Source organism: Lepisosteus oculatus, unplaced genomic scaffold (genome assembly GCF_040954835.1).
Source record: "Lepisosteus oculatus isolate fLepOcu1 unplaced genomic scaffold, fLepOcu1.hap2 HAP2_SCAFFOLD_90, whole genome shotgun sequence".
In the NCBI taxonomy this organism is placed as follows: Eukaryota; Metazoa; Chordata; class Actinopteri; order Semionotiformes; family Lepisosteidae; genus Lepisosteus; species Lepisosteus oculatus.
This window is the reverse complement of record NW_027168428.1, coordinates 547,433-571,945: the sequence shown is the minus strand read 5'-3', so window position 1 is coordinate 571,945 and position 24,513 is coordinate 547,433. Positions and strand designations below refer to the sequence as shown.

Sequence of the window (24,513 nt, the reverse complement as noted above, 5' to 3'; positions counted from 1 at the left end):
TTCCTTTTATTTTTTGATAAATAAAGACAGTCTTGTTTAACAAACAACACACACAACATTTTACATTGTCAATTCAATTCAAATCAATGTATTTCTATATAGCGCCTTTCACAACAAGGTTACGTGCTGTCTCTTTGAGGCAGATGTTTAAATCCTCTGAGTTAAGTGCTGAAGTTATAGTAGTCCTATCAGTATTGTTGCCTCCGATCAACAGATCCTCATTTTTCTCAGAGTTGAGTAACAAAAAGTTTTCACACATCCAAGTATTTCCTTCCTTAATGCATTTAACTAAACTGATAATAGAAGAGTTGTCGTTTGGTGTAAACAAAATGTTTATTTGAGTGTCATCAGCATATGAATGAAAGTTCATATTATTTTTTCATATTATCCTACCTAGCAGCAGCATGTAGAGAGAGAGAGCAATATTGGTCCCAGCACTGATCTTCTGGTACCCCAAATTGAACTGGTGACATTGATGAAGCACTACAATTATTAGATATTTGAACATAATGAAAACGATGAGTAAAATGTGAAGTAAACCACTGAAGGACGGTTCCAGATAAGCCAACCTCAAACTCAAGCCTGTGTAACAAAACAGAGAGGTCAACCGTGTCAAAGGCAGCTCTAAGATCTAGAAGCAAAGCACAAGCACTGTTGCATTCCCTGCATCAGTAGCTAAGAGAATATCATTTACGACTCTTGTTAATGCAGTTTCAGAAACCAGACTAAAATTTCTCAAGTATATTATTTGAATCCAGATATGATTGACGTTGGGCAACAACTATTCTCCCAAGACTTTTAGATTGAAATGGGACCTTTGAGACAGGCCTGTAGTTGTTAAGAACTTGTTGATCCAAATTTGACTTCTTAAGAGCGGTCTAACAACCGCTACCTTAAATTGATCAGGTACAACGCCTGACGCAAGCGATGCATTCATCATACTAATTATAGGTCCTGCCAGTCCTTCGAGGGAATCTTTGACTAGCTGAGTGGGGATGGGATCTAGCGAACAGGTGGTTGACTTTGTCTTACGTCTGTGTTTATGAGTCCACCATAAGAAGAAATCTGAACAGGAGTGGTGATCATGCGAGGTCACCATGGAGGAAACCACTGCTCTCCCCCCCAAAAAAACCACCACTGCCCCTCTCAAGTTTGCTAAAGACCACATGGATGTTCCACAGCAACTCCTGGAACAATGTTCTGTGGACAGTGACAAAAGTTGAACATGTTGGTAAATGTGCACAACGTTATGTTTGGAGATAACAAAACACTGCATACCAACTCCAAAACCTCATCCCACCTGGGAAGCATAGCGGAGGCTGTACGGCTTGCAATCATCGAGGGACCGATGAATTCCAAGATGTATCAGGAAATTCTACAGCAGAATGTCAGGGTGTCTGCCTGTGATCTAAAACTCGAAAGACGCTGGGTCATGCAGCATGACAAAAACAAAGGAGTACATCAACAACAGAGTGGCTGAAACAATAGAAATTCCGTATTTTGGGATGGCCGAGTAAGAGTCCTGACCCCAATCCCATTGAAGTGCTGTGGCGTGATCTGAAGCAGGCCGTTCAGTGCAAGACATCTCCCAACTGTATGTGAGAGAAAAGCAGAGACGCTCACTGAGTAAGGTGGGGTTGCAGCTTTGCAAATCAAAAGGACATTTGTACGCTCAAAAAGGGACAGTAGCACCCCAGATGGGACTCGAACCCACAATCCCTGGCTTAGGAGGCCAGTGCCTTATCCATTAGGCCACTGGGGCACACTGGGTTGGGTCGATCACGCTGATGAAGAGCCAGTTTTTTTTTTCCTTTGCTTTTTCAAAGGGATCCCCAAAATTAGGAAAGTTAGGCAGCAGAAGGTTTACTGTGACCTGAGAAGGACCGGCATCCAATCACGGTGGTACACACACACACGCTCTCACTCATCTGAGCTACACGGCTACCAAGATGATCTCAGGTGCGCCGAGCTGGTACGGAACATATTGAACTGATCGACGGCGAATTGTCTCTCAGACAGGCTTTTCACCTCTGAGCTCCCTGACTGACAGTAATCAGCTAGGTAGTGAAACAGTCAGCTGCTTCTAAGCCTTAAACAGCTGCATCTCGGCGCTTCCACAGAGAGATGATTTGAAAGCCAAACATCGCCCATTGGGAACACCTTACTATCACTAGTTTAAGAGACTCTTAAGGTCTTGCAGAGGTGCCTGTCTAATAGCATGCGCTTTGCAAGCTATAGGTGTTTAGGCTGAGGCAGAATGCCTGTTAACAAAATGTTTTTCTAAAGGGGCCTCGCACTCTTTTCCAAGCAATGGTCACCATCCCCACCGAGTGTCACAATGTAGTCATGTCCTAGGACATCACCTGTTAGTCTCCATTTGTCTGCCACCAACACTTTAGGTTAAGGGGTCACAACCGCACCCCAAAGACCAGAGGAGCCGTTGGCGTTCTGGCGGCGCAGATTGGGCTGAAGGTGGGGCGCTTGAATCTCGCTGTTGGAGGCCGTCTGAAACTGACCCAAGCCTTTCCCTTGAATTAAATGTAAATAAGAAATGAACCCCAGATGCTCATGGAATCAATCACGTGTTTCCTTTGAGCCGTTTCAGAGACTGCTCCAGAGTTTACCTTGCACAGATGCGCAAAGATTAATGATGGGGGTGCACGCTTCCAGGCGTCTTACAACTGTAGGGACTGATTAGAGACAATTCGTAGCTTGTGCTCATTTCCCTCTGTAACGCTTACGGCCGACAGGCACTGTGTAAGAGCCGGCGTACAAGAGCGGGTGACGTCACCGCCCTTCCCTGTGATAGCAGGACCACAGCTACTGGGCTGTGGAGAGATCTCTCTTTAGCTCACGGGGCTAGGTCGCTGCAGAGAGACGCGGAAGTCCCGGGTTTGAGCCTCCAGTCGGGATGGGGCCGACCAGATGCGGCAAGGGCGCCCGCCTGAGCCCCCGTTGCGTTACATCTCTATTCCCCGTGTTGCAGTGGTAAGATGACGTAAATTCCTGCTTCGACACGTAACGGGATTATAATCAAGTGCAGGAGCTGAGGGCTTTAGTTTTGTTTCGTTTTCCATAGCGTTCGTAAGCGCGCAAATCAAAGGCAATTCCTGCGTCTAACACGAATGTAAATGCTTTTGAAAGTGCAGTGTGGTGCAGCTTGTAAAATCCTTGTCCACATTTTTGGTTTGTTGATGTTTTTTCTGTCTGCCAAAGTTGCATTTTGACATCCGGACTGGGGGACTTTATCATTTGAACGTGAAGCCAGCCTTAAACCCTCTGAGGCGTGTCTGTCTGCCGGCACGAATCTTGTGAAAGGTATTTTTTTTAACGGAGAGCAACTTTAAAAAGGTTTCCGCAGCCACCTCGCAGTCCGTGTTAGATTATAGGAGGAATGCGGCGGTGGTGGGCTCGCTTTTGTTGTGGTCGAGTGGTTAAGGCGATGGGCTCGAAATGCGTTGGGGCTTCCCCGCGGAGGTTCGAAACCTGCCGACTCCGGCGTCTGCCGCACGTCGCCTTGTGCCTGCGCGGCAGAAGTGAAGTGCCGCTTCTCCTTTCCTGGTACTATAACAACGCGAAATCACTTGGACCCGCCGCCATGGGAAGCAATTCTTCAGATAACCACACATTTTGCGTTCGCACCTCTGGTGCTCTACTTATGCCTTTGAAAACCTAATGAATAAAGCTGAAAGAACCGACACGATATGTAGGTGCTGGTAAAGCACGCAGTAAAGAACTGTTAACAGCAAGGGTTTCAGTGGGTTAACTGAGGAGAAGGCGTGATCGCTAATTGTTGACTTTTTATTTGGTGTTAGAAACACTCTTACTGTGCATGACGTGCAACAAATGTAGCCACAGAAATTGCATCACGCTTTCATGTATGCTATTGCAGACACCAACGTTGCCTAGATAGAAAACCGAAAAAGCCGTGGGTTTGCTTGCTGGTCTGAAGGATCTCTCTTCGAATCTCTATCATTTGTCAATGGAAGTAAAAGGCGCTGCAATCTCATACGTTCAGAATCAAACCCGCAGCTGTTGTTCGACTTTTTTTTCTTGACTAATTACAACTGAGTGTCGCATGAGCAGTTACATAAACTTGTCTGGTATATTTGAACACAAATGCCGTTCTTCAATTAAAACTAACAGTACATTGTCAGGGACATTCAGTTCTATACAAACGAGACAGACGAGAATATTTCTACCGTTCATGTGGACTACGTGTTGACTTACTGATCGGAATAATTGAAAAGTTCGGGCTCATAGCCGATGCAGTGCGTGCTAATTAGAACAACAGCAACGCTGAGCTCTCAGCACCGTACTGAGCCCAGGTGTTTTTCTGAAGCTGGCAGGTGCAGTTCATTTACATGAAGGAAATCTCTTACTGGGTACGATTACAATGCAGAAAGTAGCACAGACTGCTTAGGGAGTAGCCCGATGCGTTTAAAAATGACCCGAGCCAGGCAGGAGTCGAACCTGCAATCTCCTGATCCGTAGTCAGACGCGTTATCCATTGCGCCACTGGCCCTGGTGTGACACTACAGGACTGTAACCCAGTGAGATCAGCACTGCAACTAGTAAACTCGGATGGCAGGATTCAGAGTCCGGAGTGTGGACTGATGGCGCATGGAGGGTCCATATACTGTGGATCCCTCAGTGATCTTCCGCGTATTCAAACCGCCAGCGTGTGACTCCCCTGTCACCTGTCCTCTCTCCTCTGTGCAGCCGAGCCCGATTCACGGTAAAGTGAAAAAAAATATTCCCTCAACGTGAGATTTACTCTGGAGTGAGGATAGATGTTACCTTTTTATCATTGAACAGGATGTACAGTGCCTTGCGAAAGTATTCGGCCCCCTTGAACTTTTCAACCTTTTGCCACATTTCAGGCTTCAAACATAAAGATATAAATTTTTTATTTCATGTGAAGAATCACCAACAAGTGGGACACAATTGTGAAGTGGAACGAAATCTATTGGATTTTTGAAACTTTTTTAACTAATAAAAAAATGAAAAGTGGGGCGTGCAAAATTATTCGGCCCCTTTACTTTCAGTGCAGCAAACTCACTCCAGAAGTTCAGCGAGGATCTCTGAATGATCCAATGTTGTCCTAAATGACTGATGGTGATAAATAGAATCCACCTGTGTGTAATCAAGTCTCTGTATAAATGCACCTGCTCTGTGATAGTCTCAAGGTTCTGTTGAAAGCGCAGAGAGCATCATGAAGACCAAGGAACACACCAGGCAGGTCCGTAATACTGTTGTGGAGAAGTTTAAAGCCGGATTTGGATACAAAAAGATTTCCCAAGCTTCAAACATCCCAAGGAGCACTGTGCAAGCGATCATCTTGAAATGGAAGGAGTATCAGACCACTGCAAATCTACCAAGACCTGGCCGTCCCTCTAAACTTTCAGCTCAGACAAGGAGAAGACTGATCAGAGATGCAGCCAAGAGGCCCATGATCACTCTGGATGAACTGCAGAGAACTACAGCTGAGGTGGGAGAGTCTGTCCATAGGACAACAATCAGTCTTACACTGCACAAATCTGGCCTTTATGGAAGAGTGGCAAGAAGAAAGCCATTTCTCAAAGATATCCATAAAAAGTCTCGTCTAAAGTTTGCCACAAGCCACCTGGGAGACACCCCAAACATGTGGAAGAAGGTGCTCTGGTCAGATGAAACCAAAATCAAACTTTTTGGCCACAATGCAAAACGATATGTTTGGCTTAAAAGCAACACAGCTCATCACCCTCAACACACCATCCCCACTGTCAAACATGGTGGTGGCAGCATCATGGTTTGGGCCTGCTTTTCTTCAGCAGGGACAGGGAAGATGGTTAAAATTGAGGGGAAGATGGATGCAGCCAAATACAGGACCATTCTGGATGAAAACCTGTTGGAGTCTGCAAAAGACCTGAAACTGGGACGGAGATTTATCTTCCAACAAGACAATGATCCCAAACATACAGCAAAATCTACAAAGGAATGGTTCACAAATAAACGTATCCAGGTGTTTGAATGGCCAAGTCAAAGTCCAGACCTGAATCCATTCGAGAATCTGTGGAAAGAGCTGAAAACTGCTGTTCACAAACGCTCTCCATCCAACCTCACTGAGCTCGAGCTGTTTTGCAAGGAAGAATGGGCAAGAATTTCAGTCTCTCGATGTGCAAAACTGATAGAGACATACCCCAAGCAACTTGCAGCTGTAATCGCAGCAAAAGGTGGCTCTACAAAGTATTAACGCAAGGGGGCCGAATAATTTTGCACGCCCCACTTTTCATTTTTTTATTAGTTAAAAAAGTTTCAAAAATCCAATAGATTTCGTTCCACTTCACAATTGTGTCCCACTTGTTGGTGATTCTTCACATAAAATAAAAAAAATTATATATTTGTGTTTGAAGCCTGAAATGTGGCAAAAGGTTGAAAAGTTCAAGGGGGCCGAATACTTTCGCAAGGCACTGTATGTGATGTGGCGACTAGGTTCAATTTTGTATCCTGTTTAAAAGATTAAGGACTGGGGTGAGTGTGATTTACCAGCCTTTCAGCTAAGAACCCGACGTGCGCACCGTTTAAGCTGCATAGACTCGGTCGTTTAACTCTTCTCCATTAGCAGGGTTAAGGTTAAAGAAAAAAAACATTGCTGACTTCTTTTTTTTTTGCCAGCTGCTAGTGCTGATTAGCAAGGTTTGTATTTCATGTTTTGCAAGTTGCATCCATTTTAAGAAAAACAAGTCGTGTTAAAGACAGGAAATGAATACTTGCATTTAATTAAGTCTAGCGGTTGTCTGCTGGGATTCAGACCCAGGGTCTCCCGTTTACTAGACAGGTGCTTTAACCAACTAAGCCACAGCGCCCCGAGAGCGCTGTCCTTTTGCAGCCACTTGGACACACCACTCAGACACATCTGCATTCGGTGTGTGCTCCGCCTGCTCGCTGAGCAAGTTGCCATCTTTACATACAATAGCAACATCGACACCAAGAGAAAGGATGACAAATGGCTTTTATCTGGAACTTTTCATGTCCAAGGAGCTCAATGTGCTTTCTGTGTACAACAGGGCCACTGAACTCCACACTGGCCACTGAACCACAGCAGTGGCTTGCTGGCTTGACATCTCCCAAGGAAAATGTTGAAATCGCATGTGGAACAGGAAAATGACCCTCGAGTACGAGGAAAAAAAAGAAAAAGATCATCTGGAGCGCGCCAACTCAGTTGGGACAGCCCAGTTCTGTTGATGAGGTGGCTGAGTGGTTAAGGCGATGGCTTGTTAATCCATTGTGCTCTGCATGTATGGGTTCGAATCTCACTCTTGTCGGTTTCCATGTCTGACATGTGTGCCCATTTGATGTTGGCCCTCCTGTCGTTTGCTCCAGAACTAGAGCCATACATTTTCTAGCGGTGGCTGAACATGGTATAGTAGGCTAACATCGGTATCGAGCAGTGACAGTAACAGTATTTACGTGCCGCTGCTGCCAAGTGGCTCTGGGTTGAGACCGCGTTTTCACTTACTTGCAACGCAAACGGAGAAAGCGATTTTTGACAGTCTCTTGAGAGACTGCGCTAGGTGTTTAGGGATAGACTTTGTCAGTTCCCCCTGGGATGATGGCCTCTCAAATAGTTTGTGATTCCTCTAGACGTTTATACAGTAGAAGCCTGCTTCGTGGCTTAAATCCAAGCTAAGGAAACGAGTTAGAGGTCTGATGCAGAACTGCGAATTCAATGAACGGGAACACTACAGTACATTGCACTGTATGTGTGAGGAAAGCTGCCCCCTTCTGTCCCTTGTCGACCGAACAGAGGACTGTAAAGGATACCGCCAAGAAACTTTAGGATTCTGGTTGGAATACAGCTCCAAAGAAGCCCCTTTGGGTGTTATGTCATCAAAAAGTAAGAACAGCGAATCTCCCTTTGATCAAAAGCGCAACAGAACTGTTTTCCGTGGAGCAGCTTTCAAACCCGTAGACCTGTTTTATTTGTAGGGCAGGGCGCATTCCCAAACGCGAATCTCCTGTTTTAGAAATGCTTTGGGCGGCGTGAAGTGAAAATAAGAAATGGGCTCCAGATGCACATGGAAGCAATCAAGTGTTTCATCCGAGCTGTTTCAAAGACTGCTCAAGAGCTTTCCTTTCACAGAGGTGCAACGATTAATGATGGGGGTGCACCCTTCAATGCGCCTTCCCAGTGGGCATTGATTCGTCGAATATACGTATATTTACGGCGAAAATACGGCTATACGTATATATACGTCGCCTCGACGTATAATCAACGTCGAATTGCAACTGTAAAATCGACGACATGAATAAACGCATATATAACATCAAAAACCCATCTAACACAGTGCCTGAGGCTTTTTACTGTATGTATCGTGTGTGCCGCAACTAGGAGTATACGGCACTCTGCACAGTGTACGAAGTAAATTATTTTCGCAGTAATTAATTTATTATATTTACTATATTTATTATACATGTGTAAATTAATTACTGCGAAAATAATTTACTTTGTACACTGTGCAGAGATTCTAGACGAATTGCAGACCACATTTAGACGTCTAAGGTATGCGTTTAATAGATGCAGCCATTCAAAATGCGCGGTAAAAACCTGCGGTACAGTAACCTACCCACATGCCACCGCGGGGCACCGGAGGGTACCGCAGGGCAAGTGATTGGCTGGCCAAAATGACCGACAGGGGCACTCGTGGTGCATTGGTTGGTAGTGCAAAGATTTAATCATTTAATGTCTTTACTGTGCACATTTTAATCCGCTTAGTTTTGAATATTTATATGGATTTTACCACTAAAGGGAAATTTTAGTAGCTGAGCATAAAAAGAAGAGGAGCATAACGCATCTGAAGGTCATAAACGATATTAATTTAGGAACATAAACATTACTGTATGTATGTAAACTGTACTGTGTATGGCTGGTCTTGGTAGTTTAAAGAAAAAATACACACCAGTCTTCCATTTCTCCCTAAACATTTTAAGCATGAAAGTTTTATGAAACGGTACCCAAATATGCGATTGCTGTATAGAATGAATTTTAATGTAAAAAAAATATTTAACACGAACATTAAGCTGTTTACATCTTCCGGCTGAGAACAGTCACCCGTTGCTACCCAACGCAGAAACACAGCCACTAACTAGCAAAGAGAGGACATTACCTAGCCAATATGATAAAGAAATAAATTATTATTTTGTTTATTTCTTTTGCACATTTATTTGAACATTTCCATCGATTGTACAAGCACTTGGAAACTGTCCAATCCCTAGTTCATCAGGCATTTTCTTTTAAGCTGCGGGCATTCTCCTGGTCTGGCGCCGGTCTGTGTCTTCCAGGATATAATGCCAGCGAACTCTTGTTTTTATGTCCACTATAACAGACAATCTCCTTTGCTTTTAACCGAGCGTTTAATAATTTCCTAAAATGAAAATGATTGACTTTATTTCCCTCACGGGATCAATAAAAGTATCTATCATCTATCTAAACTATGGGACAGAATTCTGGGGTCTCCCCATACCAGAGATTATGGTAGGGCTTCAGAATGGTGATTGGCTGACACCACCTGACACCCCTCTGATTGGAGAAAAAAGACGTGCTGGTTTGCTATACATACTGTACAAGGAAGAGGATTTCTTTCTATTCGAAACGTGTATTTTAAAAGTTTAAGAAGTAAAAACCTTACAGCGTACACAGATTTCTAAACTGATCAGGATCGTTATCTTTGTCTTATGCATAATAATGTTCACCGCTCTGTCCAGCAAATTAATAATAAACTTTATTTTATATAGCTTTTTAAACGAATAAGTAATTAGATTGCTCATAAACCTAATCACTTGCTTTTTCTTTTTATTTAGGCTCAGATTTCAACTATAGATCATATTATTAATAACCATAATAACAACCAACCAACAAAAACAACCATATAAACATAATACCAACCAAAAACATAGATAACAACCACAATACAAAATCAAATAATCAAACCATTTTACTCTCGCAAAGTCCTCCAATTATCATAATCCCGCCCCTTATGCAAAACCAAACCTTCCTCCTATCCCAGTTTATCCTGTTTATCATAAACAAAATCCACCTCAATTTTCAACATAAAGCATTACACAAAATCAATACCTCAACACTCCATACTCAACAACGATAATTCACAAGCAGCCAGAACATGTAACTACACATTCCCAAACAGACCTAATTTCCATAACCCCGCCCCTTATGCAAAACCAACATCCCTCCCCTGTTCTCTCTCTCCCCTGGCGGTTGTAATTGTTTTTATTTTCAAATAAATTTTAGCAAAGTCATGTATTTTAAAAATCTTAAGATTTTTATATTTATGTCTTTATTTAGTGGTTTCATTAGTGACAAAGGCTAAACTTTCTTGGAAAAATGTCTTTTATGTAAACCATGTTTGCTATTAATTCATTCAGGGCTAAAATATGTTCATTGTCTTCTAATGAAAGAAGGGTTCCTTTTGCCGTAGTCGGGAGCCTAGCCTTTAACTAGTAAGTACTGTATTTACTGGGTTTTTGAGGGGGGGGGGGGTGTCTTTCGCTGGAAATCTCGCCTCCTACTTTGAAAATACCCGTGAAACCGGTTCAATTCGTCACAGCCAGCACTCCTGCAGAGAGGGGGGTTGTACTTGCAGTGTATACAGTACACGCGTTATGCTCTTCGTTAATGTCTGTGAAGTTTTATTTAATCTCTGAGCCATACTGATTCTTTTGGAAGCCAGTTTCCGCCAGGGAGTAAAAAACAAAAAACAATATGGTATTCTCTCCAATGCAGTGCAGTTAAAAACATACCTCTGATGCTGCTCCTAAATGAATATCGTTTATGACCATCAGAAGCTTTATGCTCCTTTTCTTTTTTCCAGTGGATTGAACAGGGAGAGGCATTTCATGATGTACTTTTCACTGATGAAACAACAGTGGCTCTGGAACAGTTTTCAACCAAGTCGTTTTATAAAAAGGGGAGATATGTACACGTTACTCAAGCTAAAAGTTTAGCCTTTGTCACTAATGTAACCACTAAATAAAGACATATAGAAATCCCTACGTTACAGACTGTATATGGCTGGTATTGGTAGTTTAAAGAAAAAATACACACCAGTATTCCACTTTCTCCCTAAACATTTTAAGCATCAGAGTCTTACATGTGGTTATTTCGAAAACGTTTGTACGTGCTCCTTCTTACCATGTTACTGTTTACTGTTACTGACCATATTAAGTTTAAGTGCCTGTGGGCACTTTTCCTGTCCGTGGGGGGTGGACCGTCTTTCATTAGAAGGTTAGTCTGTTCTACTCTGAGAATGTAGAGGGGGTGGAAAGTGCCCGCGGTCATTTAATTAGTATTAAAATCTTAGTTATCTTTCTAGTTCACAGGTTTGCATGCATAATTTAATTTTGAAAGCCACTGAGACATCAGGTACTACTGTTGTATTTATGAAAAAGAAACAAAACAACTGTGCCATCCTACTCCTTAGTTAATACATTTTATTATTCATAAACAGTTAACATTGTTAGCAAAATATTTTGAATTATATTTAACCCTATTTTTTCTTTAGTTTTGTATTTAACTTATTATATGATAGTCAGACTTAATGTATATTAATGTATATTTGAACAATGAAAATATATTTTTACAAGATTTTACATTAAGCACTTAAAATTAATATGGTTAATAATAGTAAACTGTAACATGCTGTAACAAGATCGGTTAAACTGCGAAGAAAATCCTTTCAGAGAAAATGTTTCAGGTGTGAAGAACAAACCTGTTCCCACACACCCTGCCCCCACCACCATTAGAATATACACAAACATTTTAGCGTTTCATTCTGAGCAGAAGACCCTCACACCTGAAGAGTGCTGGCTGTGACGAATTAAACCGGTTTTACAGGTTTCAATCACAGACCATGTGACATGGGACTCAGTAAAGTAACACACAGCGCCACTGGATTTGATAATACTGTACCTAACCAAAATCCGCAATATGGAAACAGAACCTGTGTAATTGTTGATAGATGATGTAATCGTAACATTTTTTCAAGACGAACTACAACATTTAAAAAATGACTTGTATGTACTTGATATCTCTAATCAATCCACGGGTTCCAGCACAAAACGAAACTAAAACGCATACCGTTTCGCGCTTCTTATTAGTTGCTCAAAAGTAATTTGACCGTATGAAATGCATAATATAAACCTAGAAACATATACGTGAGCAGTACTTAAGCACTGTAGTATCGGTGTTAAGACATACCTCTCAAATACTGTAAATCAAGTTAAAAATATCTCAAGACCGATTCTGGTCGTAATGAAACCATGTTTCGTGTATGTTTTCTTTTTCATCTTGAAATAACTCATTTCTAAATACCTTTTTCACTGTTAACATCTTGTAGCAACTTTGTGACAAAATATACACTCTGACAGTTCATCCTGCTACCAACATTAAATAAAACAAATCTTAAGATTTCTATATTTATGTCTTTATTTAGTGGTTTCATTTGAAACTTACAATGTTTAGGGAGAAATGGAATACTGGTGTGTATTTTTTTCTTTAAAGTACCGAGACCAGCCATATACTGTATGTTTATGTTAAGATTTCCCTTCAGTGGTAAAATTAGATATGAATATTCAATACTTAAACGGGCACAGTTAAGACATTAAATATACATATACATATTGTATACAGTACAGTTTGCATACGGTAATATGTTTATGTTACGCGATTAAAAAAAAAATAAATAAAACTGAAAGGTCCAGCACCAGCTGGATTCGAACACACACCCTGCCAGTTGGTAGTCACACACCTAGACCAGTAGACTACAAGACAGCTCGCATTAACAGGCAGGCGAAACAGCCCTACACAAACCTGCCGCAGTACACGGATATAATCATACCGTTATTAAATTCTTGAGATACGCAATTCCATATTATATTCCCTTTTAATCAAATTCTAAAAGTATGCTTGTTGACTCCGGTATCACGTTAGTTAAAGACTTCGAAGCTTACAATGTTTAGGGAGAAATGGAATACTGGTGTGTATTTTTTTCTTTTCATGATAGGTGTCGCATTTTAAATCATTTTCGTAGTTAGAAATTATGAAACGCCCTGTTAAAAGCAAGGAAGTTTTTATGCCCGTTGAAGTAAAACAAAATGCCTGACAAAGTATGGCTTGGACAGATTCCAAGTGCTTGTACAAATGTGCTAAAGAAATTATACTTTGAGTATACAGCTTGTCCAAAGTCATCCATTATTAATACTATTAGTAATATCTTCAGTAAAGGCTTTGATGCATAAATATTTCTGATAAAGGTAGGTTGTGTACTTTTGTCCAACTGAGCAATCTTGCTTTCATAAAATATACCAACATTTTAATGACTGATGATTAACATGCTGTAATACACAGTTCAAAATTAAAGGCGGTTTTACAAGGCGACGCCGGATAGTTAGTCACGTGACACACGTGAACCGCGTGATACCCCGGTTGGCGTGTCGCGGACTGCCGCGAAATACCTCACCCATTTTGAATGGCTGCATCTGTATCGTGTGTGCCGCAACTAGGAGTATACGGCACTCTGCACAGTGTACGAAGTAAATTATTTTCGCAGTAATTAATTTATTATATTTACTATATTTATTATACACATGTAAATTAATTACTGCGAAAATAATTTACTTCGTACACTGTGCAGAGATTCTAGACGAATTGCAGACCACATTTAGACGTCTAAGGTATGCGTTTAATAGACGAATATTATACGTCTTTTGCCCACTGTGCTGCCCTCTTGATTTCGGATTTAATTTCTTTATTACAGGGGCGCTTTTATGAAGACAGAGTCATGTTCAGGTACTTTGCCTGATGGAGGAAGCTCATTTCGGACTCTGTGATCTGCTCACCTGTGTAGCGGCGAGGCTTATTAATAAGGCAGAATTAAGTGTTTCTGAGCTTTCCCAAATTAGGCCTCATTTCTCTGTTCATCTCTGTGGTGCAGCCACAGAGAAAGAATTCATGCAAGCTGATTTAAGATGTTTTCTTGTGATAAGAAACCAGCTCCCAAAGGGGGATGCACTTAGCTAAGCCTGGCTATCATGATCAATGGTCATCCATTGGCGCCTATCTGTCTAGGGAGTGCGAGTTGGACATCTGGATTGCATTCCTAAGTGTCAGGAGTAAGTGACTCATATCTCACCTTGATCAACCAATCAGGGACTGGTAGGGCCGAGTAACCCACGTGGGACTCTGATGCCCATGGAACTTTCAGCCAATCAATGAGCTGAAGTTCCTCCAGGTAAAAACAGGCAACACAGAGATTCAACAAGATTCAGAAGGGATTCTGGAGAGGATTCTGTGGACTGTTCTAAAGGGAATTCAAAGGAGAATTCCAGGGCAGGACGGCCCAGGAGCAGAAGGCTCCCAAGGGCAGGACATCCTCGCAGCGCGCCTCCTGACCATCCTGAGACTCAGCCCGGACAACCACGGAACGGCCAGTGTGTCCGAGTGCCAGAACTTTCCTTTGTTCTAAGAGTCTAGAGTGGAGGTTGCCAGAGAGTAACCAGCAGCAGGCCTCGTGAACAGGTCGGAACTGTGGACAGCTGAATCACTATTCAGAACTAGCTCTTCATTAGGAACGAACCGGTCCTCTTCCTGACTTGCTGGGACCCACAGTCATCTTTTCTCCTGTGCACAAACTTTGCTAGTTAAAGCCAACACTAACTAGCCGGTCAGTGAGCATCAGCAGCGCACCGTCGCAAGCCGCACAGCACATCCTGGCACCGAGCCAGAGAGCGCGGATTGGACAGCAACAGCCTGCAACTGTTTCTTTGTGCCCGCAGGAGATCTGAATCCCCAAAGATTGGATGAGTATTCAACTTCAATGCATTACAGCTCAAGAATTCAATTGTTATCCCAACCAGTTGATATCAATTTAATTCCTAAGAGTTATGTACTTGTTTCGAGTATCTAATGTAGAAGTTATAACCAAGTTCATTTATGAAACGGTCTTAATGAATGATATACTGAACGTATGTCCTCTTGATATATGTAACACTTCGTAACTGATTGAATATATATCTTTTGTATTCTGATAACCCTCTCGATAAGATCTGTTAGTTTAAGGCATATTCTATGTATTAATAAATGTATCCTCGTGTATTAGCACCTGTGTGTGTGCGTTGTTTGAGTTATGTCGCATGGTTGGACTCTAGAGCCATCAAAAGAATCAACTTTGTGATTTACTGCTACAATTAATAATTGTCTCAGTAAATGCCCAAACCCTACAGAACTGGTGCCTTCAGAGAGCCACTAACATTACATATTTGGCGTCCCTGAAACGGCTATGAATCACTACACCTGTAAAGGTCTGCTGTACTACTACAAGAGAGAAGTAGAGTCTGGAAGAAGGGACAATTTTATGATGCTTTGGAAGATAAAGTTTTTTTTTTTCTTTGAAATCGAAATGAATCAGAATATCAGTGCAAAAGACAAACTCTTGGTTTGGTTTAAAGAGATATGGTTTTAAAACAGACAAAATGTAGAAAACAGGTGTTTCTCACTTTTGGAAAAGAATGGACCGGGGGTAATATTTTACTAGTTGTAGTGCTGATTTCACTGGGTTACAGTCCTGCAGTATCACACTGGATAACGCGTCTGACTAGAGATCAGGAGATTGTAGGTTCGACTCCTGCCTGGCTCGGGTTGTTTTTAAATGCATCGGGCTACTCCCTAAGTAGTCTGTGCTACTTACTGCATTGTAATAGTACCCAGTAAGAGATTTCCTTCATGTAAATGAACTGCACCTGACAGCTTTAGAAAAACACCTGGGCTCAGTACGGTGCTGAGAGCTCAGCTTTGCTGTTCTAATTAGCACGCACTGCATCGGCTATGAACCCGAACTTTTCAATTATTCCGATCAGTAAGTCAACACGTAGTCCACATGAAAGGTAGAAATATTCTCTTGTCTGTCTCTTGTTTGTATAGAACTGAATGTCCCTGACAATGTACTGTTAGTTTTAATTGAAGAACGGCATTTGTGTTCAAATATACCAGACAAGTTTACGTAACTGCTCATGCGACACTCAGTTGTAATTAGTCAAGCAATAAAGTCGAACAACAGCTGCGGGTTTGATTCTGAACGTATGAAATTGCAGCGCCTTTTACTTCGATTGACAAATGATAGAGATTCGAAGAGAGATCCTTCAGACCAGCAAGCAAACCCACGGCTATTTCGGTTTTCTATCTAGGCAACGTTGGTGTCTGCGATAGCATACATGAAAGCGTGATGCAATTTCTGTGGCTACATTTGTTGCACGTCATGCACAGTAAGAGTGTTTCTAACACCAAATAAAAAGTCAACAATTAGCGATCACGCCTTCTCCTCAGTTAACCCACTGAAACCCTTGCTGTTAACAGTTCTTTACTGCGTGCTTTAAGAGCACCTACACATCGTGTCGGTTCTTACAGCTTTATTCATTAGGTTTTCAAAGGCATAAGTAGAGCACCAGAGGTGCGAACGCAAAATGTGTGGTTATCTGAAGAATTGCTTTCCATGGCAGCGGGGCCAAGCGATTTAGCGTTTTTATAGTACCAGGAAAGGAGAAGCGGCACTCCGCCTCTGCCGCGAAGGCACAAGGTGACGTGCGGCAGACGCCGGAGTCGGCAGGTTTCGAACCTGCGCGGGGAAGCCCCAACGCATTTCGAGCCCATCGCCTTAACCACTCGAGCACGACAAATGCGAGCTCCCCGCCGCCGCATTCCTCCTATAATCAAACACGGACTGCGAGGTGGCTGCGGAAACCTTTTTAAAGTTGCTCTCCGTTAAAAAAAATACCTTTCACAAGATTCGTGCCGGCAGACAGACACGCCTCAGAGGGTTTAAGGCTGGCTTCACGTTCAAATGATAAAGTCCCCCAGTCCGGATGTCAAAATGCAACTTTGGCAGACAGAAAAAACATCAACGAACCAAAAATGTGGACAAGGATTTTACAAGCTGCACCACACTGCACTTTCAAAAGCATTTACATTCGTGTTAGACGCAGGAATTGCCTTTGATTTGCGCGCTTACGAACGCCATGGAAAACGAAACAAAACTAAAGCCCTCAGCTCCTGCACTTGATTATAATCCCGTTACGTGTCGAAGCAGGAATTTAAGTCATCCTACCACTGCAACACGGGGAATAGAGGGAAATGAGCACAAGCTACGAATTGTCTCTAATCAGTCCCTACAGTTGTAGGACGCCTGGAAGCGTGCACCCCCATCATTAATCTTTGCGCATCTGTGCAAGGTAAACTCTGGAGCAGTCTCTGAAACGGCTCAAAGGAAACACGTGATTGATTCCATGTGCATCTGGGGTTCATTTCTTATTTACATTTAATTCAAGGGAAAGGCTTGGGTCAGTTTCAGACGGCCTCCAACAGCGAGATTCAAGCGCCCCACCTTCAGCCCAATCTGCGCTGCCAGAACGCCAACGGCTCCTCTGGTCTCCGGGGTGCGGTTGTGACCCCGTAACCTAAAGTGTTGGTGGCAGACAAATGGAGACTAACAGGTGATGTCCTAGGACATGACTACATTGTGACACTCGGTGGGGATGGAGACCATTGCTTGGAAAAGAGTGCGAGGCCCCTTTAGAAAAACATTTTGTTAACAGGCATTCTGCCTCAGCCTAAACACCTATAGCTTGCAAAGCGCATGCTATTAGACAGGCACCTCTGCAAGACCTTAAGAGTCTCTTAAACTAGTGATAGTAAGGTGTTCCCAATGGGCGATGTCCATGTGGTCTTTAGCAAACTTGAGAGGGGCAGTGGTGGTTTTTTTTGGGGGGAGAGCAGTGGTTTCCTCCGTGGTGACCTCGCATGATCACCGCTCCTGTTCAGATTTCTTCTTATGGTGGACTCATGAACACAGACGTAAGACAAAGTAAACCACCTGTTTGCTAGATCCCATCCCCACTCAGCTAGTCAAAGATTCCCTCGAAGGACTGGCAGGACCTATAATTAGTATGATGAATGCATCGCTTGCGTCAGGCGTCGTACATGATCAATTTAAGGTAGCGGTTGTTAGACCGCTCCTTAAGAAGTCAAATTTGGATCCACAAGTTCTTAACAACTACAGGCCTGTCTCAAAGGTCCCATTTCAATCTAAAAGTCTTGAAAGAATAGTTGTTGCCCAACATCAAATGGATTCAAATAATATACTTGAGAAATTTCAGTCTGGTTTCTGAAACTGCATTAACAAGAGTCGTAAATTATATTCTCTTAGCTACTGATGCGGGGAATGCAACAGTGCTAGGTTGCAACGGTGCTAGGAATGCAAAATTTAGGTTGCGCTTCTTCATGCTGCATCATTGGCATGAGTGGAGCTTTTTAAACGTCTGTACTTACTGCGCCCCATAAGAAATCGTTTGTCCCTGTTCAAAAGAGATTGTGCGATGTCCTGCAGCGTTCGCAAAGCAAACCTTTGACAGTTTGAATAGAGGAATTTATTCTGCTTCCTGTGCGTGCAGTAGTTACAAACTTGAACGTCTTTACACGATCTCCTGCAGTTTTCAGTGGGCAGGCTTGGTCAGATGGCTTGGAAAAACGCACTGTGTTTCGGCTCGGGAAACATCATGAGCAGTGTCCTGCATGTTTTCTGTGTATAGCTGTCTTTTAACGCATACAGAATTCATTCGAAATCATTGATTTCTCCAATTAACAAGGATCCCTTAAATGATGAGTCAAAGTAACATCTAATCGGATTAGTTTCCTTAGAGCTGGTTCAGAGTTTGCTCAAGAGTTTACCTTTCACAGATGAGCAAAGAAGAATGTTGGGGGTGCACGCTTCAAGGCACCTTACAGCTGTAGGGAGTGATTCGAGACGATTCGTGGCGTGTGCTCGTTCCCATATACCATACGCACCGGCGTGCAGTGCTAGGATGACGTACAATACCGCTTGGGCACGTAACAGCGTTATATGCAAGTGCGGGACGTGAGGGTTTTCGTTTGTTCGTTTTGTTTTGCTCTGCTTTGCTTTGTTTTGCTTTCCATCGCGTTGGTAAGAGCGTAAATAAAAAGGCGATTCCTGCGTCTACCACTAATGTAAGAGCTATTTCAAGTGCGACGTGGTGCGGCTTTTCAAATGCTTGTGGGCATTTCTCTGTTGTTGATTCTTTTTTTGTGTGTAACAAAGTGGCATTTTCATGTCCGGACGGGGAGACTTTATCATTCCGACATGAAGCCACCCTTAAGTCCTCTGAGGCGTGTCTGTCTGCAAGGCTTGTATTTTGGAAATGTTTTTTTGAAACGGAGAACGACTTTGAAATAGGCTTCCGCCGGCGCCTCGCGATCCAGGTAAGATTGTAGCAAGAACGCAGCGGCAGCGGGGCTTGCTGTAGTCGTGGCCGAGTGGTTAAGGCGATGGACTAGAAATCCATTGGGGTCTCTCCGCGCATGTTCGAATCCTGCCAACTACGTTGTCCGCCTCCAGTCGGTGTGTTCCTGCGCAAGCAAAGAAGCGCGCCTCTTTGCTGTTCCTGGTGGTTTTAAAACGCCCAATCGCTTGTACCCGCTGCCTTGGAAATACATTCTTCAGCGTCCGCGAATGGCATTTTGCAGCTGGAAGCATATGTCGACGCTTTTTGCACAGAGCACCAAAAAAGCGTCTTTTTTGAAGGCCCAGACACTGAGCATTGGTGTTTCAGTGGTAGAATTCTTGCCTGCCACGCGGGAGGCTTGGGTTTGATTCCTGGCCAATGCAGTGGCTTTTGCAGCGAGCGGCTCCATCACTTGCATCCCCCTGCAACTCGCAACTGAAAACCCACTGAAGCTAAGCAGGTGTGAGCCAGGTCAGTACCCGGATGAGGGTAAGCTACAGGGAAAAACAAAGCTTCCAGCTGGAAGCGGTGTTAATGGTGCCGGCGGGGGGGCGCTCACCCTGAGGTCTGTGCGGGTCCCAATGCCCCAGCATAGTGACTGAGACGCTGTGTTGTAAAAGGGCGCTGTCTTTCGGATGAGATGTAAAATCGAGGTCACAGTGCTCTGTGGTCATTAAAAATGACCACCAAAACCTTTGACAAAAGCTCTTGGTAATTGATGGTCTTCAATAATGCTTCTCCTTTAGGTACATTTTAAATCAGCTGAAAAATGCTGTGAAATGGGGGGACACTTCAGGCCAGTGTAGGATTTGGGTTACAAGAACCATGAAACTGCACGAGAAAGCCCGTACACTGAATTACACGGCTTTCTATTCAAAGGAGGGCAAAAGAAATTCCCTGAGTTCGATTTTTTGCAGCACAGAGAGGACCACCGTCGTGAGGCCGGTTAGCTCAGTTGGTTAGAGCGTGGTGCTAATAACGCCAAGGTCATGGGTTCGATCCCCATACGGGCCATGTTCTTTTCTCCTCTCTTACCAAAGCTGTTAGGTTCCTTTCCATGGTGAGATGGGTTGTCATGCAACGCTGCCACATAGTGCCGACAGACAAGAGTGTTGCGGGAGAAGAGAAAAGTGTTTGAAGATTTAAGAGTGTCTTAGGTGGAGTCAAAATCAAGTGTCACAAATGCAAGTGGGAGGATTTCCAATGTTTAATATGGTAAAAATAAGCAGAAGTTATCTGCCGGTCATGGCACAGTCTGCCATGCTTTTGTCAGATACTGTAAAGTGGTGTCGAACTGGAGCCTCACCATTTGCATATGTGAGGCTCCAGTTATACATCGAGTGTCACATTAAATGACAAAAATGAAGAGAGTTAAAGCAGCTGGAGAGGTTTTCTTACAACTTTTGAGCTGACACAGTTTTGGAAAATGTTTCCTTCACGCTGCACTGTACAACATAGGCAGCCAAGAGTCTCCAAAACAAAACAGAATTGACAGATAGGAGAAAATTCCCACTCGTCCTGAAGTTCCCAAAATCCAGCAGTGAGCGTAAACAAAGTGTCTAAGTAGCGTGGGAATGCTAACCCTAACCCTAGCTGGAGTTTGAGCAATCCAGCACTGAGCGTAAAAAGATGAGTCAAAGTAACGTCTAATCGGATTAGTTTCCTTAGAGCTGGTTCAGAGTTTGCTCAAGAGTTTACCCAGTGGGCATTGATTCGTCGAATATACGTATATTCACGGCGAAAATACGGCTATACGTATATATACGTCGCCTCGACGTATAATCAACGTCGAATTGCAACCGTAAAATCGACGACATTAATAAAAGCATATATAACGTCGAAAACACATCTAACACAGTGCCTGAGGCTTTTTACTGTATGTATCGTGTGTGCCGCAACTAGGAGTATACGGCACTCTGCACAGTGTACGAAGTAAATTATTTTCGCAGTAATTAATTTACACGTGTATAATAAATATAGTAAATATAATAAATTAATTACTGCGAAAATAATTTTCTTCGTAAATCCTGCAATCCAGATGATTGGGGTATTGGTGCATGGCTACAGTCTGTGCTAGGAACATGGAGAGGGTCTCTGGTTCAATACATATTTGTGGGTCTGGTATTATTCGTTATGATCATATCGTTAATATCCTGTTTGAAAAACATGTGGACTAAAGCTGCTGCTTCTGTGCTAATTGTACGCCCTGAAGGGATCATGAAGGTCAAAAAATGATTTCATGGGAAAGGTTCTCTTATCTAGTGGCAGAACCTGATGGGTAGAACAATATAGCTTTAAGGGGGGTTACCCTTGGGAGTGATTCCCCTAGATGCAAATGATTATTGTGGTTTGTTTGTTCATAATAAGATGTTTTGCAGGAACGGAACAAAGAGAAATTTTACAACTTCAGCTAGAATTGTTCTACAAAACGTCACAGCTGAGGCAGGGGAACAATGTGTAGATTTTTCTAAGAGTTATTACCCAGTTGTTGACCAATCTGTTGACCAATGTTGACCAAAAAAGCCTAGGATTATGCTGGGCTCCAGCCCACAGGGATTTACCTGTGCTGTAAGAACTAATGAGTGAATAAGGAGACTGGATTCTGGTGAAAGACTTCAGGAAAAAGAAATGGTGTTCACTCAGGTGGAGGGGGCTGTACCAGGTGCTGCTGACCACTGCCACTGCTGTGAAGGTCACAGAAATGGTGCCCTGGATTCATGCTTCCCACTGTAAAAAGGTCACAAACGAACTGAACAAAGTGCAGGAGTGATGTCTCCACAAGGACAGATGGGGATAACCTGCTTGGGACTGATGTGCACAGCCTTTTTCCTTTTTATGTAGAAGCCTGTCACCACCCCAAAAGAGGAAGAATCTAAACACGAAGCCTCTTTGTATACAAACTGGCTGAATGAAACTGATAATGAGGGGGATATGAGTAATTTGTGGTATAAATTTATAAATCATACTGTAAAGTTAAAGAAATTTAATGCATCTTGTTATATATGTGCTTTAATGCCTCATTCTACAGCCTCACCCATGCGACTTTTTATGAAATGTACTCTTTTATTAATATCATGTTAGAAGGCTTAGACGCTATCAAACAAGAATTAAGGGGAGTTAGATTAATGGCACTTCAGAACAGGTTCGTGCTGGACCTTCAAAATGCAGCATCTGGAGGAGTCTATGCTTTAGTAGGAGACTCCTGTTGTACATATATTCCAGCTAATGACTATGATTACGGAAATCTTACGCTCGCTATTCAGCATTTAAAAGAACTAAAAGACAAGGTGAATAAAGAGAGAGGCATAAAAGATACACCGGCTTTTCTCTCCTGGTTAGAATCACTGTTTGGGCCAGGGGGAATGTTTTTCTTTTAAGTTACTAACACCGATTATAGGGGCTGTGATACTTGTCTTCCTGTTTTTATGTTGCTGTATGACATGTATTATTCCAATGCTTCGAAATATGGAAATATGGTACCTAGGGGGATAAACTGTTCATCCTTCCAGTCTGGAGAATTGGCAGCTGTCTGACATCAGTAAGTGATCCTTAAAAAATTAATAGTTCCATGACAGTGTGCATCACCAGAAAATCAATTTCAATGCATTAAAACTCTTGTTATCCTTCTGATCATTGAAGTGTCATTGCCCCAGCACTGTATACTCTTACTTTTGACGCCTGTCTGAAGTTGGATCCATTTCTAAGAATGGTGACTCACATATCCTCATGCTCAACTTTGGCTCAACCACACAAACTATGAAGTTAATCATCTGCTTTTGCTCCAAGATTTGTTACTAGGCTCTCTCCTGGGGATCCTCGTGTTCAAACATTGCCCTTATTGTGGATGATCCATGACAGAATTCAGGGAATTCAGAATTCTGATACCTCAGCTCAGATTCTGACTGGGCAGACTGTCATTGCCTGGTGTGAATGTGTGCATATCTGTTTTTGTGCATGTTCTGTGGCCTGTTGTACAGTACATCACAAATGAAAGGGAAATGGAAAACTAAAATAAGACTCAAGTGTTTTATCTTTCATTAACAGTGTTTCATTAGTATCTGTGCTAGATCCTGTCATCCACTGCTTACCACGACAGGCTCTAGCACAGGATAGCAGCTAATACATTTAACAATCTCACTGCACAATGTTGTATATTCAAGGGCTGATCTTCTGTACTTTTTCTTTCACTTTTCATTTCCTAGAAACTCAGTCCTGCCAGGAATAATCTGAGAACAAAATCAATCTGAGTGAAAATCTAAGCAGAGGAAGATTGTTTTACAGAGTCAACAAGGTCTAATTCAAGGTCATCAGCACTAACAACATTCTCTCTGGAGACAGGCGATAAGAAAATTGAAAGTGTGTATTGTTACATAACAGCAGAGACTATGAGTTATGCTATCATGAGAGTGGTGATGGATTTTTTTCATTGCTTAGTTTTGCAGGTTCTATACATTTGAACATTCAAAGTGACTAAAGTAAAGGAGTTTTCCCTTTTTACCACATAATTCCCAAAGATCAACACTAATAGAAAGCCTAATTCCAGCCAAGATTCAATTACTGGCTCTCAGGCATCCCAGCAGTGGATTTCATGACTTCAGACAGCCATCTTTATCAGTGGAGAACTCAATGCTCTGAGGTTTACTGGCAGAGTCTCACACTGGGTAATATGTTGGTAAATAATGTCCTATGGAATTCTACTATTGATAAATTCTACTATGGAACTGCGATGTGTCCTGAAAAAATCTTCTATGATAGTGGTACAGTCCATCACACCCCACCTACAGCCTTTAAAAGAGAAAAAAATATTCTGATATGGTGGAAAAAGAGCCCTGGAATCTTTGTAGAAGGACAAAAGACGGAAAGAACGGGCAGTGTAACCATGGCGAAGAGAAGGGAAATATTGGAGAGAGCTTTTTTCATACACTTTTTATCATTGTTTTTCCAGCCCAACAATGATCAACAAATATGGGCAGGCGTCCTGTGCCAAATCCAATCTACCTTTCTTCCAAGCATACAGGAATGTCAGTGAATTAAATATTGACATATGAAAATACCCAAAAATATGCAATCACACATATGCAGTTTGAGCAAACATAAGACAATACCCAAGTACCACAAACTACCAGGCATCATTAGCAGTTCAGGTGGGGAGCTGTGTCAGCATGC

The 24,513-nt window shown here is 42.5% G+C and overlaps 3 non-coding genes across 3 annotated transcripts; 1 reads left to right on the top strand and 2 right to left on the bottom strand.

Annotated features, from left to right (window-relative positions):
- Nucleotides 1-1,689: 1,689 nt before the first annotated feature.
- trnar-ccu (transfer RNA arginine (anticodon CCU)) lies at nucleotides 1,690-1,762 on the bottom strand. The gene has a single exon. It is a non-coding gene; the product is annotated as a tRNA-Arg (tRNA).
- Nucleotides 1,763-4,452: 2,690 nt separating this feature from the next.
- Nucleotides 4,453-4,525, bottom strand: trnar-acg (transfer RNA arginine (anticodon ACG)). The gene has a single exon. It is a non-coding gene; the product is annotated as a tRNA-Arg (tRNA).
- Nucleotides 4,526-20,287: 15,762 nt separating this feature from the next.
- Nucleotides 20,288-20,361, top strand: trnai-aau (transfer RNA isoleucine (anticodon AAU)). The gene has a single exon. It is a non-coding gene; the product is annotated as a tRNA-Ile (tRNA).
- The last annotated feature ends 4,152 nt before the right edge of the window (nucleotides 20,362-24,513 follow it).